The sequence below is a fragment of the Nyctibius grandis genome, chromosome 1, assembly GCF_013368605.1.
Source record: "Nyctibius grandis isolate bNycGra1 chromosome 1, bNycGra1.pri, whole genome shotgun sequence".
Classification (NCBI taxonomy): Eukaryota; Metazoa; Chordata; class Aves; order Nyctibiiformes; family Nyctibiidae; genus Nyctibius; species Nyctibius grandis.
Window position 1 is genome coordinate 49871869 of NC_090658.1, and position 13468 is coordinate 49885336.

A 13468-nucleotide genomic window follows, 5' to 3' on the forward strand; every position below is an offset into this window, starting at 1 on the left:
TGGACTACCCTGATGTGAATGTGATATGAGAAGTTTATCCTTTACTCCATCAGAGGCCTGACCCCATAAAATAAGTTCTTACTGATTTCAGTGTAATCTGGAGATGTTCAACTTATAAAAAGCATTTGGCATTACTCAGCTTTAAGACCCAAACTGCACCAGTGTTTTCAGAGCTGGCCCCCTTCAGTTAGGCGCTTTTTATCTAGACAGCTAAATAAGTGTTTCAGTTCTGAAGGAACGTAGATGCAGTTGAAAAGGGGCTATCTAATAAGTATGAATTTAGCAGCCTTATTTTAAGTATCCTACAGGAAATATTGGCCTTAGTGCACGTGCAAATCAATTTATGGTGTATACAGATTTACCTGCAAAAATGCACTGCTTTCTCTTGTTCTTTCTCCGTAGTCAGTGAAGGGGTTCCTCTGTGATATACACCAGTCTCTAATTCTCTGGTAAGGATGTTCTGGGTTTCTTCTATAAAGACATCTATGTTAGTACACAGAACTTTGTGAATATTTATGAACCCCCTCTACGTATAAAACCACAGACTACATAAGAGCAGTAAGCTTTATTGCTTAATCTGTCTAATAGATTTAACGTATCTTTGCCTAATTATGCAAGTATTCTGTTCCCAGCATAGTTCTTAGCAGTGCAATCTAAGCCCTACAAATCACGATAAGTGAAACTGAATTGGGGATGTATCAGTGTCAGTAGCTGCATTCCTTTTGATGAATGTGAATGCCATGTGATAGTTCAACCTTATTTTGAATGTAACTTTTGAAGAGACCTCAGGAACCCTGTTTAACAGCAGCCTGACATGGAGTAGAGTGTGCTTAGCAAGTTGTGATAGAGCAATTGAGAGCCATTAGAAGTTAATATTTCTGCCCTGGCGATTACTGCAGGTAGGACAACTGATTTTGACTGATCCTACACAAAGAGACAGACAATGGGTTTGGGCTGAGGAGTCAATGTGGGGGAAGTCCTGGAGCAGTTTGTGAAGAACAGTAGCCAGTGGAAAGGACTCATGTTGGAGAAGTTTGTGGAGAATATTTTTTCCCCTGTGGAAAATAAATGTAAATCAAAACTCAGGTAGCTCTTACCTAATGTGTCTGTAAACAGGTTTTTCTGTGGTTCCTCCGCTTCAGGGGTTTCTTTAATCTTGAAAGCTGGAATCTCACCAGCCACTGTTGAAGATGGCAGATCTAGGCTTTTAACATCCCTGGCCCTATTCTCCTTCTTTGATTCAGGCTCATGCTCTCTCCTTTTCGATCTTGTGAGAAGAAATAGGGACTGCTGAAGAGAAGAGCGAGCCTTGCTCCCTTTCAGCCTGACAGCCCCAGTACTGGAATCGCTGCTGCTTGTGCTACAAGAGAGACCTTGTTGTCTTGAGATCACTTGAATATCTTGTTTCCTTGTGGGTGGTCTGCTGTACTTTTTAACAGACATTTTTTCAGTTCCACTGGGCTCATCACTAGCGTAATCACCATCAGAGAGTTCAAAATGTCCTTCAGTATGATATACTCCTTGAGGCCCATGCTGGGAGGGATACTGAGCATGGTGCGATTTGGGGTCATCATCACTGTTGGATGATAACCAGCTTGATTCACAGGACAAAGATGCAACATGCTGTGTGGAGGCAGCTGTCCCCTTCTTTTGCCACTCCTGCTGCAAGGCTGAGCATGAGCTTCCCTCCTCCACAGCCTCAGGTGAGCTATGTGTAATTTTTACTATCTTATCATTAACCATCTTAAACCCAGTATGGATTTGTCTTTTGCTTTCTGAGCTCTGGGTCCCCGAAACAAGTTCCTGTGGGCATACCTGAACCCACTTCTGGCCCTGTGTGAATGCAGGGCCTGCACTCCACTCTGCCTCCTTGATGCGATCTGTTTCTAAATCCTGAAGTGGAGAAGGCTTTGGCAGGACTTCCAAGGGGGTTTTTGCTCCCTTTGTGAGATGACCCTTCAGAGGCTGATCCACCCTATGTAGGTCCTTTTGCAGGATACCCTCCACAGGTCTTCCATTAGTTCTGCCTGCTTGCCCTAAAGAATCCATATGATGAGTTTCCCTTTCCTCACCTACTTGTAGGTTCATTTCTGTTACTGTTTCAGAACATGGTTGCAGGATTTCAGGCCACCTTCTCAGTGGTGAGTCAATGGGATTTTCCTTCATGTCTTCATCTTTCCCAATCACTCCTTTTTCTTCTGCCCTTTGCTCAACTACTTTTGCTTCACAGTCAGTCTGAGCCTTTATTTCCCACTCAGCTAAAGCACAGTCTGTTTTTTTTGCATGTGTACCCATCTGCATGGAGCTACTGACCTGCAGATTTAACTGAGAGCATTCCCCTGCCTGCAGTATGCCTGCATTCCCTTGGCCAGGCTGGGAGAAATGACCCCAGCAGTCCAAACCAGCTCTTTTGGAATGCTTGCTGTCTTCTTTTAAAGTCTTCTGTTTATTTTTTTTGAGCCTTGCCATACCTTCTTTTCGTTTCAGAAAAGCCTTCCAAGCTGTTACTTTTGCCTTGCTCTGAAAAAAATCACCCAAAATCCTGACAATCACAATCCGAGAATCATTCTCCAGAAAGGAAGATATTTATGATAATTGAAAAAGCTGAGTCACCAGGAGTCTTAAAGACACTCGCTATGGATTACTGAGTGCATAAGTAACAGTCCTGAGACTACAGGGAAAGTACAAGAACTTCTACAAGGAGTCACTATGTGGTGCCTCCATTAATTCATTAGTAGAGTCAGATGGTTAAGATAGTGCTAAGTGTTTGTATGACAGAAGATGAGACAAGCTCTGTCTTTCTTTGTTTTTAAAAGAAGTTTGAGTGTTTTTTACAATGTGGCACAGAAATATATAAATGCATCAGTCTGAGATGTTATTTTGCCAGGGAGACATAGAGGAAATTCCTGAGTGACGAAATGTGCATCTTCCAAGCCAACAAGCCTAACAAAATGCTGAGTCTGACACCTAGAGGTGTCAGACATAAACTCATCTCAAGCTGCACATAAGGTAAAAAGCAGGACAGTATTACTGTACTTGGCCCTTGTACAAAAACTGTATTTGGAAATGCCCCCATTCTTGTATTAGTGGCACATGAGAGACTGCATGGACCATTTATTATGAAATAAACTAACAGAATCAACCTTGAGGTCTAATTTAGCTAAGTATGTTGAGACTTGGGCACAAACTATGACCCAGAAAGTATGTGGAAATAGAAGAATCCAGTGGGAAACACTGGAGAATATGACTGTGACTGAGTAATACAGTTTTTTTACTTGCAGGAAAAATTTTCCAATATCACATGAAAGAACAGTGGAAAAATGTGCTGCCATGCAATGAGCCAAAACAGAGCCCACACAATACCCAAGTCCATGAGAACTTGCCAAAAACAAAGTGAATGCACCAATGGCAGAGTACCTGCTTCTCCTTCTGCTGTTTTGCTATGAGATGATTGTCTACTTTAAGTTGTTCTTCAAGAAGTTCATCAGAAGACTTCTGTCTAATACCAAATGCTGGTGTGATTGGCCTAGGCAAGGAACAGGAAGGTACTTATTTGTAAGGTTTTCCAACGAATTTTCTTTTGATAATTCTCATGGAGCTGATGTTGAGTTTAGAACTGAAATGTTCTCTCCAATTTTTTTTGAATGTGAAGCATGTTAGTAAAAAGACCACTATTATGTGACACCTAAGTCTCACTTTAAAACATCCTGTCTAGACTAAACGTTAGTTATGTTTTTAGCAAGTAACATTTCTTGGCTGGTATCAGTCTCTCCTTAAAAATAGAAAATAGTCAACAGGAAAAATATTTCAGGCATTTTCTCCATACTAAAGCTGGTTACAGCCACAAAGAACTCACTATGTCTCTGACAGAATGGTTTGAATTAGCTGATGAAGAGTGATAGAGGAGAAAAATAATGTCTACAATGTTGTGGAGGGACAAATTGAACACTGACTCAAAATGAAGCATAATGCAGCATACATGAACATATCTTATTCCTTTGGAAATGTCCTTAGAGCCTTAATTTAGGCACTTACTAATAATTCCTACTGAATATTAAAATCCTGGGTTTAATAGAAGTACTGGTTACACAGCACATTAATGTTCTTTCTATACCCCACCTCCACCTAACACCACTGTACCACGAATAATCTTTCCGTTTGTCAGGCTGGCTCTGTCTATTAGCATGCAGCATGGCCTAATAGGATTAGATTTGTAGAGCATATGTGGACAGGTCCACTTGCCCAGAGGTGCTTATGGTCCTGCCACCTCTTCCCAGCCTTCTGCTCTGGATGTCCCTCTCTTCCTCCTCTGTGCCCAACTCCCAAATGGTTAATGCACTAAAACACATTCATGACAATTGGTTTCAGTCTGTACTTGCCTAGAATTTTGCTGCTTCTCTTTTATACTTGATGGAAGGCTCAGTGTGCCAAAAAGCTGCTGCTCCTATCTGCCTCATCTGAGGAAAGGTAACAACTCTACGAGCATTTCTTCCATCACTAATGCCAACCTAATCATTCTTGCCTAGCCATGAACACCCCCTCAGTGTGCTGGTACAAATCCTTGTGCAACACAGTGATGAACCAGATCAGAGAACTGATCCAAGTTAAAAGTTGCATTTCTCCTCTCTCCAGATAATTTTAGCAAGGATTACTTCGCTGACCTGTTCACTATATATGCACATGAAAATTGGTCTTGGCACAGCTGAAGAGGCAGAGAGAGCACGGAGAAGAATGAATGAGCTACTCAGACTGATGCTGCTATCACAAACTGATGGCCACTGCAGAAGAACTTATGGCATAAAAAAAGATGTTATCTCTCCCTGACAACTTTTGCCTTACTTTTATCCTTTGAAGATCACAGTTGCAAAATCAGTTCATTTAAATTGGCTAAACTAGCATCCTATTATAGCAAAGCAGATCAACTGCCAGTCCCTAGACCTGTCCAATCTCTGCCCATGCGTACCTGCCACTCTCAAGCAAAGGAAAGAGCATTCGTGTTGCAAATATAACACATACACTATGTGTACAATCAAGAAAAACATGCTTTTGTAGCTTGACTGACTGATTAAGATCATTTCTCACCTGTCCTCTGTGTTTCCAGTCTTTATCTTCCCCTCTATGCCAAAGGGAGACGGAGGAATCTCCTCCTTTACTTGCTCTCTTTGTTCTTCTTTGACAGCAGAGAAAGTTTCAGGGAAAATCCTTTCTTTTAATTGACTGTTATCTATGCAGCAGGAAAAAGGTCAATGAAAACAAAGCCTTTACAGAATGAATAAATGAAAAATAAACACCATAAAATAAATTAGAAATGTTTATATTTTCAACACATATATAAGATTTTTATTTTTGGAAACATTTCATAGAATACAATTGAATTAAGTAGGTGGAAGGATGCAACTCATGAAAAAGAGAGGCATTTCCTGATCCTCAAGTCTAGTTGCTGGAAATAAGGAAAGGGCAAATGGTATGATTTGTACTCCTTGCCCTAGAGATTTGTAATGTTTGGTTAATGTGTTCACTGCAGACCTGCAAGCCAGTTCATTAAACAGTTTAACAAGCAGTATTTGTACTCGTGAGACTTTCTAACTGGGCATTTTCTAGTGGATTTCACAGAAGTGTAAATTTGTACATGTTCCTATTGATGAAGCTTATTGTCTATGTTCACTACAACAAGGCGGCTCCCACTTCAATTAATCTTTTTTCTAAGTGTCAGCTAATGAACACTTGCTGTTTCAGCTCAAGTTAGGCCTGTCAACTGGAGCAAAAGGCGTTTACTGGCTCATTCATACTGCACACTGTTGCTGTAGCCAGGTACTGTATAGCTCACTTTGTCACATTAATGCACCCAGAGCTACTGAAGTCCTTCGCAACATGCTGAAAGGACTTTCTGGTCCAACCACAGGAATACAAAAGCTTTACATCCTTCCCTCAGCCTTTCCCAACTACACACCAGAACTCTCCAGTCCGACGGCAGACAAGCAGTGCTGTTTCTGCAGCCTTCTCACCTGCCTTGCACCAGAATACATCTGAGGACCCAGAGGTGACACAGCTGGTTGGCAGCCACAAGGGATACAGAACCCATGTGTCCCTCCTCATGCGTGGGGCTATGCTGTCTCCAGAATGCTCTAACAGGAGAGGTGTCCCAGCACTGTAATTTTCAACTAGTGCTTCCCAGTGCAAGGGAAGAACAATGTATCCAAGCAGCTGTGTGATTCACCTTTGTTTTCTTTTCTGTTCTCTTCTTGAGCATCTTGTCTGGAAAGTTTTTTTGTGGGGCTCGCAGTACACTGAAGCAATGGCTCGGTGCTTATCCCTTTAAATAAGAATGTGAAGTGTTATACAAGCTGTTGGTACACCCGTGTTTATGTTTCCAGCAGTAAAAACTCACACTCATCACAACAGTCAGGATGGTCTCAGTTCAGCCCAGCCCTCAGGCACACATTCAACTGAAGCATATTGCAAAGGCAACTGCACTGACCAGCTTCCAGTCAGGAGTTAACCTGATGTACTAAGGCCTCTGCACATTCAAGCCTCAGTTTTACACACATGAAGCAGGTCTACATCAGCGCTGCTGTCAAAAAAAGCAGTCATAACTCCCCCTGTCCTGATGTGTTCTTGCTCTCATCTTGTCCTCATCCACCCCTACCCCCAGCCCCCCATTTGTGCTGGCAGAAGTATTTCTGAAGCTCTTTGATAAATTTCCCTGGGCAACTGACACAGGTTGAGGTTAACCCAGTAAGAAAATAATAGTGCTAGGTACAAGAAGGAGACAAGACTTTTTCAGTGAGGGTACTGGTCCTGAGCTAGCTTGAAGAATATGAAATTAAAGTTTCAATTGTACTACGGGAGTGTCTCACAGCATCACAGCCAGGTCTTGCTACAAAAGTTCAGAGAAATCCAGGATGCAGGTCTGATTTATATCCTCTCCCCCTTTAAGCAGTTTCATTCCCCCTTCTATTTTTCCCTCTTCCTCCAATTTTGAAATCAACTTCTGATTTCTTGCAAATCGCTCTTTCTTCTTTCTCACCCTTTGCTATCTTCCCATAGAACAGGTTGTCAAAGTGTAGCAAAGAGCAGATGCCAAGTAGCAGCTTACATTGTTTTTCCTCCAAACAATGTGACTCGGTTTCAATGTGAGAAACACCAACGTTGCTGACAAAGAGCAGGCCTTCTCAGCTAAAGAAACACATTCTCTTGCCCTTGGAAGCTACATCCACTTCCTGCTTTTTACGCTTCTCCCCCTAAATATAATATACTCCCTACTTCATAAAACTTAGCTTTTCCAATTTAATGACTTTCTGCTCCATTTATATCTACAAAGCCCAATTTCTCTGTCAGTATGAGAGGCAGGATGACTGTGATTCAGAAAGTAAAAAAGTCAAGTTTAAAATACTTTAAAAGCTTTTCTAACAAGCCACCATAAAAACAAAGCACCTTTCCCCGACCTGCAATAAAATTAGTAACAATCACTAGCAAGGGTAAAAATTCACACAATTTGCACAATAGCCTTAGCTTCAGATTTCCAGCGCTTTTGACTCACCTGAATCTGAAAGCTGCACATGCTCTCCTGAGATTTCTGAACTGCTCTCGTTTGGCACAAACAGCGGGGATCTGCTTTGCCCAGCAGAGAGCATTGCCAAGGGAGAGGTGTGTGAGCACTCTGGGATCTCAACTTGGGAAGAATTTTCTGATGGGAACTGGACAGGAATGAAAGTAGCTGGAAAGCATGGAAGGGGTGGCATCGTGGCTACTGAGTGGGAAGGTATCCCAGGAGAAACAGAAATGCCTAAAAATAGTTACCAGAGAAGAAAAATTAGAGAAGCTTAAGACAAATATTTTGCACTGAACTAGAAATCTCTTGCTAAACTGGTATTGCACAAAACCAATGTTGCTTTCATGTTCCCTGGTGGTTTGCATGCTCAGAGTGAAATAATCAAATTCTGCTTTTTTTTTTTTTTATTTTATCTAAATTGTAAAACATGCTTGCTGCAGCCATCAGTCATATACCAAAATTATCGTATGCTACAGCTGAATTAAAGAGAATTTACAAAGTCCTCCTGAGCACATAAAACACACATTTCCCCTAGGACTCCTTAAGTCCCTTAGCAGGTAAGAGTTAAGTATTGCAAAGCATCTCTGAGGCACTCCTCAATGCAAAAGAGGGGAAGGATTTCCTTTTAGCTCTGGATGGCTGGTTACACTTTTTATTAGAAGACTTCCAAGTGGAAAAGACGTAAGCAGTTCTGCACAGGGACCAGAGGCCAGGCTCACTACTTCCAGGAAAGAAACCCCTTTATAACGTTACAAAATTAGGCTCACTTCTTATTTTCTGTCTCCACACCATGATTCCTTTCTGTCCTGTGACCTGACTTCAACAAGAAGAATGGAGAGTGCCTGAAATTGCCTTACCCTCCAGTTAAGGTGTTTTTGGAAGAAGGCTGATCTGTGGATTCAAATCCTGTCTGGCAGAGGCTCAAAAAAAAAGCCCAACTCGCTACTTCTGGACAGATGCTCTAACCACGCAGCTAGCAGGCGGGCAGAGCCACTTCTGTCTGTTACCATGAGACACTAAAATGACATCCTGTAGTTCAATGAGGTTTTGATTTTATTGTTAGTCACTGCATTACTTCTTCAAATGCATGGCAATATTAAAGCAACTACCTTTATCACAATAAGATAAATCATAGCCCTAGTGGTTCTTCATATTTTACCTCTTTAAAGCTTACTGGACCAGATTATGCAATGTCTTTTGCTACCCTCAACTTACACTGACTCCACTAACAAATGAGAACATTCAGTGCAGATTTTGGTCAGCTTTTCACTGAAGTGACCATTTTGTCTGTGGCTTTAGATTTTAGCTAAATATATCTGGATATGTAAATACACCCAAACAGCATCCTATAAATATGTTTCTTACTGTATGAGCTTGGTCATGAGTTCATGATACAAACTGTACTTCCTTTCTTCAGAAATGTGTCAAGTGACTTACGGCACTGGGGCAAGGGGAAGAGAAGTTTGCATGATGAAGCGTAGCAAGACTCAGAGCACTTTCCTTCTCACACTATTCCGTCCTTCCTGAGAACCTGAAGAAAGTGGTGCAGCGTAACTGTTCTGCTCACAGTGAGCTGGTGGAAGTAACAACGAGCATCTTGCTAATTGCGGCATTTGGGCAGGGATTAACGAGCAAACTAATTGCTCTGTGGATGTTCTGCTTTGATTAGAAAACTTGGAAGCCGCAGGCTGTGTACTTGTTCAACCTGGTCATCACAGCCAGCTTGCTGAGCATTTGCCTGCCATTTCAAACAGACTTTTCTCTGAGGCAAAAAGCACAGGATCATGAAGATTTCATTTACTTAGCCGTAGTCCTCATTCTGTCTCTTTCTCAAGCTGTCTTCCTAGTATACAGCAGTGGCTCTTGACAGCTATTTCGCAGTGGCATAGCTCCATCAGGAAAATCGGTACTATGACAGCCAGGCCTGCTGGTATCACTGCTGGTGTGGCTTGGCTTCTGTCTGCAGGGTTGATGGTGGAGATCCCGCTTATCCCGCCAACCAAAAAAACTGATTGTCGCTCAGCATCAAATTTGAAAGCAAGACCTTCAAACAGATGTGATACTGTGTTCTTTCTGAAGTTTCTTGTTCCTTTCAGTCTCATTTTGCTTTGCACTGCTGGCATCATCAGGAAGCTCAGAAAGGTCACCCCTCAGAAAGGTCCCCACAACACAAGCAGACAACATAAGCTGCAGGAAGCCAGGCTTTTGGTGGTCACTGTGGGGCTGGTGTTTGGCCCTTGCTTCCTACCTGGTGCGTACACCCCACTGTACACCTACTGCTTGCATACACACTCTGCAGCTCTGACAGCCATACAGCTTTTCAAGTTGCTGTTAACATGTTTGATGTCAGTATCTGTTGCAGCCACCCCAACAGTGCAATGGATCTGGTTGTGCGCTGTGTGACCAGCTCAAATTTTTGTTGTTCCTACAGAAGGTTCTCTGACTCCATGGGGCTGAGAGGGAATGAAGCAAAGCCCCAGAGTTCTGATATTCTTAACAGACACTGACACTTGAAGCCAGCAGAGACCATTTGTTATATTTATACAGATCTAATTATGCATGCATATGGACAGGTTTAAAAGACTTTTAAAAATTTTTTTCCATTTTTGTTACACTGGGAGTAGAGGGAAGTTAAAAGTATTTTCCTGGCCAATGTTCTTTAATTCCACTTTTCTAAACCCTTTTATTTTGTTGGCTAATAATTGCTATTATATGCATTAATGAGGTAGATGAAACTTACTAAAATTTCAGTTTCTTTTATGGCAACAATAATGTAAGGTCATGTTTCCCTAAAGCCAACTAACAAGTGCCAACTCCCACAGTTTGTGGGGGAGGGAAAAAAGCAAAAGACTATAAGTTCTTGGTGATTTTATTATCATTGACTCTGCCTAAAGTAAAGCCTATTGTTTTGCATGGACCTTTGCAAGCGAATGTTCTTCATATAGCAACTGACATTGAATTTTGATTGCAAATGATTCTGTCCAACCTGGTCAAACTAGCTGTGCTATGAATTATTTTTATACATGCATGGAGGAACAGCAAAAGACATGGCTGTCTTTAACTGACAGGACTTCCTCACGAATGTAGGAAAAAAGTTTTTAAAAAAATGTAGCTTTTCAGCTTTAAAAAGCTATTTGTAAGACCCCATCAGGCTACACTGAACTGCAGTATGCAAGGTGCCATCACCTAGTTCTCCTAACTATCCTCTGATACGTTAGCAGAATGAGACCTTACAGCTCCTCAGCTGGGCAAAGCGTCTTGAAATTAGACAGACTGATGCCAGATCAATGCACAGATGCATGAAGGGGATGCCTTAGGCTGCTGAGGTTCCTACCCCATGGGTTAGGTGAAGCTGCCTCCCCAGCAGGTTATCTGAGGATCAGGAGCAATCCAAGGATCACCTGGCCTTCCTGTGCCCTTATGGATACTCCCTGCTTGATGTTATGCACAAGCAGCCCTGATAAAGCCTGGCCAATGCTGTCACAAGTCTACATGATTTCCCTAAATTCTTCTTTCACCATGGGATCACACTCTGAGGAGAATGTGCTACTACTGTGAATAGGGTGGAAAAGTGTGTGTGGGGGGGTCCTCTTTTTCTGCTTGCTGAGCAGATGGCATTTTCTGGCAATGCCACTGGTAAAATGAAGCTGTTCAAGGAGTTGTATCATGCTGTGAGGAACAGGCTGTACTATTAAAGGTAAGAGTCTGTTAACATAAGCATGGTGTGCTGACTTTCTTCCTCTGCTTTTTTTCTACGTAAAATCTCTAAGTTTCATATAGAGGTACAGAAAAAAAAGGATATTTCAGCTTTTCTGTAATGCTCACCACTATACTATATTTTTCTTTAGTACCATTCAAATCCATACTTCAATAGAAGTCTGTACAGGAGGTCTGTTATTAAAGATAAAGGACTCCTCCTCATAGTTCTCCTGGAATTTTAGTGTACAAAAGTGGAAAGGAATGTTTTGTGGGGTTTACAGCTTGTGCGTAACGTGTAAAGAAATGAACGTTTTAGCCCAGCTGCCAGAGGAAGAGCTCCCAGCCACTGAAAACAGCCATCAAACCTCCGCTTTCTTTAAGGAACTGCTGCATTTCACTGCTGGAGCACAAGCATCAACAGGCGAGTGTGCTGCAGTGTCAGGAGGGTTTCACCAAGTACCTCCGTTGTAAAGTGCAATGATTTTCTGCTGTTCAGCCACCAGCCTTTGCAGCTGCTCCATATGCTGCCTCATCACCTGGTCCTGCTGCCCTGGAGTCTGAAAATGTCACGAAGATATAGTATCAAACTACATTTCTCAGTGTTTCTGGTACCAACAATAATAAGAAGCCCTTGGGTGAGTGGGCTTAGGGCAAGAGGCAGATGATGCAGCCTTGTTAGCACAGGTACTTCTGACCTTTATATCATCAAAAAAGGCTAAAATTATGATAGACTTCCAGTGGAGAAAGGGTTGAGAACTGCCAGCGTATACACATCCTAAATAATCAATTCAACTGCATTGGAAACATGAGTTTCTTTAAAATGTGCAACTAAGGCACTGTATTGTTTACTATCTTATAAGAAGCCCATGGAGCACTCAGTGGAAGAGTTATGTGGAGTTACTCCTGCTCATCTCTTTGTCAAAAATGAGAAGGAGAGAAAAAGTCAGAAATGGAAAAAAGCTAAAAAAGGAGGTGGAGGACGAGAAGAGGACTGATAGAAAGATGTACAGAAATAAGAACATGAACATGCCTCACAACAATTACACACATGAGAATGCAGAGCCAGAACATGCAATCTTTTTCATGGGAGGGAAGGAGATAGCAATAACTATCCAACAAGAGAAACAAGAGAAACATTAATTGTCTCTTGGGAAAAGCACTTTATTTCATGCATGCATTAGAGCAACATAATCAAACACAGGGTTAAGATGCACTTCCCAGTGCTTACAAGTAAAGCTTCCTACCTATAGACAGACACAAAAGTTACCGTCCCTTCTTCTTGAAAAGGCTGTGCAACTACCAGAAATATGCAATATGCAGTTATAAATTCAGTGATTATTATTTAAAGCAAACTAACCTGTTCCATGTTTTTGTAGATGGGAGAACAATGGTTCACCCCAGGCTCTGAGGCAGGGAGCAGAGGAGGAGTGAACATTTCCAAGGTATCACTTGCATCATGAATTCCAGTCTGGGTTACACTGGAAGCCAACTTTTGAGGAAAAAAATCAGAGCTGGACAAATAACATAGTTGCCCTGCATGCTGAAAAGCTTGGTCATGGCCCAAGTTATCTGTTGAGTCGTTACTGTTGCCCATCATACCGCTGGCTTCTGAGCTGTATAAAGGTGGACACTGCTTGCCAGAGGACTCGTTCATGTTGTCAACCCAACCTGGGGATAAAGAAGGCATGACCTTCTCAATTATTATTTTGGAAGATAGTACCGTGCTTGACAGATCACTGCCAGTCTGCTGCGACATATGGTCTTCCTCCTTAAAAGCATCTGCTTCCATGCCCTGCTTTCCGAAATCCATGTTAGGGATGTGCAATAAAAACCACCATGAATAAAGGTGTCATACTGACATAGTAAATCCTGTGGTTTGTCTTCTTTCTTATTATTTTTTTTTTAATCCAAGATATTATTTTTTTAACCCAGGCTGAATGTAGAGTATCTTTTGACTTCAAAAACTGTAAAACATACATATATATATTTATATACTTTTACACATATGTAGAAGTATATAAAAATATACATATATCTATTAAAAATACTGTTAGGATACATGCAATACAAAACCCGATGAAATCACAATATTTCTACCAGCTAAAATGGCTTAGATGTACTGCCTGCTCTCTCACTATTAAATGCTAAACTCTCAGACAAACAGGAACCGATATAAGACTCTATTACAATAAAGAGCAAAACCTATTAATCACTAGA

At 41.6% G+C, this 13468-nt stretch overlaps 1 pseudogene; it reads right to left on the reverse strand.

The window, feature by feature from the left end:
• The window catches only part of LOC137672588 (centromere protein J-like), a 35055-nt pseudogene extending 22150 nt beyond the window's left edge, over positions 1-12905 (reverse strand).
• Positions 12906-13468: the final 563 nt, after the last annotated feature.